The sequence below is a fragment of the Schistocerca cancellata genome, chromosome 4, assembly GCF_023864275.1.
Source record: "Schistocerca cancellata isolate TAMUIC-IGC-003103 chromosome 4, iqSchCanc2.1, whole genome shotgun sequence".
Taxonomy (NCBI): domain Eukaryota; kingdom Metazoa; phylum Arthropoda; class Insecta; order Orthoptera; family Acrididae; genus Schistocerca; species Schistocerca cancellata.
Genome location: NC_064629.1, coordinates 662629389 through 662634658, shown reverse-complemented (window position 1 = coordinate 662634658; position 5270 = coordinate 662629389).

The window sequence follows — 5270 nt, the reverse complement described above, 5'->3', positions numbered from 1 at the left end:
TAATAGTTTTTAGCCAAAGTGTACCAGAACATTATGTCATATTTAATTACAAACTATGTAGGAAAGTTAGAGAGTTTTTTAAACCTTGTCAAGGAACAAGAGTGGCAGGATGTTTATACTGCTGATAACATAGATGATAAATACAATGCTTTCCTTAACACATTTCTCATGCTCTTTGAGAGTTGTTTCCATTAGAACGTTCTAAATAGGGTACCAGCAGTAATGGGCAGCCCAGGTGGCTGACTAGTGGCATAAGGATATCACGTAAAACAAAGCGGGAATTATATCAAAATGTTAGAAGTAGTCACAATCAAGCTACAGTAGCCCATTACAAACAGTATTGTAAGGTGCTTAAAAATGCTATCAGGAAGGCAAAGTATGTGAATGGTATGTGAATAGAATAGCTAATTCACAGGATAAAATTAAAACCATATGGTCAGTTGTGAAGGAAGTGTCTGGTCAGCAGCACAAGGTCGACAATATAAAGTCAGTTCGCAGTAAAAATATTCCTGTTACTGATAAATCAGATATATGTACAGTACTTAACAATCATTTTCTGAGCATTGCTGGTGAATTAAATAAAAATTTAGTTTCTACAGGAAATCATAACTTTCTTGGCAAATGCCTTTCCGAGATTGATGTCTGAAATACTCCTCTGTGATACAGACATGAGGGAGATAGATCAATAATTAAATCACTGAAGACTAAGGACTCTCAGGGTTATGATGGAGTGTCTAGCAGACTATTAAAGTGCTGTGCTGCACATGTTAGCCCTGTATTTATCCATATTTGTAATTTTTCCTTTAGGAATGGTCAGTTTCCTGAGCAAATTGACCTACACAGTATGCTACGAGCATGTGACCTATTCTGTATTAATGATCACTTAACAAGACAAACTACTTGCCTTGACAATGTAATTACTAATGTTGAGACAAATCAGTTATCAAGTGGTGTTGTTCAATACACATTTTATCATCAGGTTACCTTCCATTCAGAAAGTGGGTTCACTCAGTGACTTATGTGATTTATAAATTATACAGTGCAGCAATCAGTCATCCTAATTTTTGCAGGTTTTATTATGCAAAACCAGATTTTGGCTAGTGCCTAGCCATTATCAATGAATTATTTTCTAATCTCGATGCATGTTAGTTCCCTGTTGTTTGGGCATCAGTCACAGTTCATTGAATACTACCAATTCAAAGAACTGCGACTGACAACCAAACAACGGGGAACTAACATGCACCGAGATCAGAAATTAGTACATTGATAATGGCTAGGCACTAGCCAAAATCTGATTTTGCATAATAAAAGCTGCAAAAAAAAGGACAACTGACTGCTGTGCTCTATAATGTTAATAATTTCCTATGATAAATCGAGGGATAGTGAAGAAGAAAGAGCAAACCACATATGATTAAAGAAGAAGTATAAGGCAGAAATCAGTCAGATTAAGCAAGTGCAATGTTAATACGTTTATATTAATAAGTTGCAAAATAAATGTACAGTAGCCTGGATTATTGTCAGGACTCATGTGGGCAGAAGTAAAGATATTAGCAAAAATAATTCCTGTGATGCTGGTATCACACCAGATGATTTCAACACATTCTTTGTTCATGCTGGCAGTATGAATAACATTGCTGCAGCTGAACACAATCGTAAATATCACAACATCCATGACTCAAAACATGAAAACTCTTTTCCTCCAAAATTTTGAAGATTTAGTTCCTGTCTCTAAATGATAAGAGGTAAAAGTAACCAATAATAAAAGTGCAACAGCAATACTAACTAACTCAAAATCAGAAGACATTTATTGTCTATTTTTGAGAGAAAAAAACTGAGGATATAATAGTGCATCCATTATGTCCTCTTATAAACTGAATGTTTGTTAGTGGTTGTTTCCCTGAATCCTTAAAAAATAACAGCCTTTACTTCTCCGCCCAAAAATGTAATTTGTTTTGTTCTAATAATTACCACCCAGCCTGTGTTGTCCCCATCCTTTTTTTCTTACTGCATTACTGTGTGTGTAAGCGTACTAATTACCAGATTTGCAGAAGACTATGACTTTTTAAACCTTGTGTGAGTGAAACATAGTAAGAAGGTGAAATGTGATGTCAAGTTATGTCTGTGGTCACAAAAATGGATCTATTGCTAATGTTTAAATACATTAGAAGAGAGAAATGTAATTTGTGATTGTGGAAATGTGCACTGCAATTTTCATGATATTCTATGTTTACAAAAGGAATACCAAGAGGACTGTGTGACTGCCATATTAAAATATGATCTTATGTTAGCTAAACTGTATGTATAAAACCTGAAAAAGTCATCAAAGACTATTCAATGTGTAGTGAAACTGTCATAACCGAACAAAATGATAACTTCATTAGGCCTAAAAAGTTCCATCGTGCTAATAGTAAAGAGAACACCACTAGTCTCCCAGTAGCAAATAATTTTGGACTTTTAACGTGTGGTGAGTCAAAAAATGTGAAAATACTAGAACAAATGAAGTACTCCCACAAATGTATCGGCTAAAAATCACTCAGTTACGAAATGCTGTCATAACAAGCAAGGAAATAATAGATAATGCTGGGAACATGCAAACATAACAATTATCGGTAAGAACAAAGAAGATATTTACATACTTTCAGGCAATCATGGAAAAGGTTTAGCTGACATCATGTCTAACATACAAGCTATGCTCAAAGTTGGTGGAGTAATGAAACCAGGTATCCCTTACGGGTAGTTCTGTGAAAATTTTCAGACTCCTGGAATCAACTGTGTAATAATAGGAGGCGCTAATGATGTTAATAGAAATGAAGATACACTTGTCATAAGAGTGCTAAGAAATACATTACAGAAAATTACAAACGTTAACTTCTTCCTTGGTAGTACAGTGGAACCTTGCGTAGTGAGCATAATTTGTTCCAGGGCAGTATATGTACTTTATTATCCACTAAACATAACTAATTCTTTTTTACTAGGAAGCTATCTATAGTCATTCGTTTCTGCTAATGCTTCAACACTTGGAGAAATTGCGATACAGCATTATCGTCAAATAAATTTCTAGTGCACGTAGCCACTGCTTTATTAGTGTGTTGATTTTCAGTGTACAATGCAACCGATTCCCATGCTTTCAGCATTTCTCTTATTGCATCAGAAGACTGCTTCTTTGCTGTTACTGCCTCCTCCTCCTCCTCCTCTGAAGAACTCCTCTCCACAACATCCTGCTGTGAAACATGCTGCAACTCCATAAGCTCTTCAGTGGTCATTTCTTGGCTGTGATCTTCACAAGCTCATCAGTCTCATTACTATCCACTTCTAGTACAATGCTTTTGGCCAAAGACACAATCTCGTTGACTGCAGGCTTCACAGGTACTGCCTCAAATGCCTGTCACATTCAACAATGCACTCCAGCCAAAGCTTCCTCCAAGCAGAAGTGAGAGTTCACTTGGTAACCCCTTCCCACACCTTTTAGATCATCTTGACACAGGCAATGATGTTGAAGTGATATTACCAAAACTCACTGGAGTGAGATTGATAGCTTCAGTCAGCCCAAAGCAATTTCCAAGAGTGCTTTGGTGCAGAGCTCCTTAAAGTTGGAAATAATCTGCAGGTCCATAGACTGGAGTAACAGAGTGGTGTTGGGAGGCAGAAATTGGATCTTGATGAATTGAAATTCTTCAAGGAGTTGGACTCGTAGGCCTTGAGAATGGGCATGAGCATTGTCCATAACATGCAAGAATTGGGAATGGCAGATTCATCTCAAGCAAATATGTTTTCACCGAAGGACCAAATACTTCATTGATCCAATCACAAAATCACACGACACCCAAAACTTGTAGTTGTTTGATCTCCGCATCACATTTAACCTCTTCTCGATTTTGCTCTTCTTGAAGGCTCATGGAGTTTCTGAATGGTAAACAAGCAGTGGTTTACATTTCAAATTGCCTCTTTCATTGGTACAGAATAGCAGAGAGAGCAAAAACCCATACTGCAATATGTAGTACTCCCGGCAGTGGCATATGAACAATGAGGCTACAGCAGTGCAACTGAATGGAAAAAAGGAGAAAAATAATGGTCATGTCAGTGTACTGAACACCATATAGTGACGAATTTTTTTTTTATTAATAAGCTTGAGGCACTGCTGAGTATCTCACATGATGAGAAATCATCAAGATTTATATGTAGGGACTTTAATGACAATGTGCCAATGGCCTTATCACAGTGGTAACATCGGTTCCCATCAGATCATCAAAGTTAAGTGCTGTCGGACTGGGCTAGCACTTGGATCGGTGACCATCTGGTCTGCCGAGCACTGTTGGCAAGTGGGGGTGCACTCAGCCCTTGTAAGGCAAACTGAGGAGCTATTTGATTGACAAGTAGCGGCTCCAGTCTCAGAAACTGACCTATGGCCATGAGAGCGGTGTGCTGCCCACATGCCCCTTCATATCCCTATCCAGTGACACCTACGAGCTGTTACACGGCGGCCAGTCAGTACTGTTGGGCCTTCATAGCCTGTTCAGGAGGGTTTTTTTTTGCCAATGTGTTGGTAAAAAGTCCAATTAAAATTCAATTCCACAATACACAATATTTTACACAGTTTGAATTTGTATTCAAATTTAGATAACCTTAAAAGGCTAACAAATGCTTCAAAATGTCTCATAGCAAATTTATTTTGAAATATAGAAACCTCAGATAGAGAAGTTTTGAATATTGAACTAGGCATATCTGATCACAATGCACTCATTAAAGTTTTCACAGTTCAGATAAATACAAAACAGTACATCATATGTACAAACCAATTTTCTCCACTGAAAACTGCAACCAGTTTGCTATCACACTGTCTAACCAATCCTGAGGAGCAGTATTGCTTCATACAATGTTTTCTCTTATCTTTTCATAACAGATTTTGAAATGTTCTTTCCAAAAAGATTAGTCAAAATCAACTCACATAGGAATAGACACAGAAATTCATGGATCACATCTCATATAAAAACTTCTTCCACGACTCTGAAATGAAAGCTTGTACTGATTCTAATTAAAAAAAGTAACAAACTACAAAAAGTGTATAGAAGGATAATTAATCTAGCAAAAATACTAAATAATGCTAGATTAATAAGGAAGTCAGCCAATAAATCAAGAACTCCATGAGAAATTGTTCAAAGAGAAATGAAAGAGAGAGTAAGGAACAGGATATTGTACTTAAATCTAAAGATAACATAACAATAAAGATGGAAGCTTTGTCTGTATTTATTTATTTATTTACATCCCAAGAT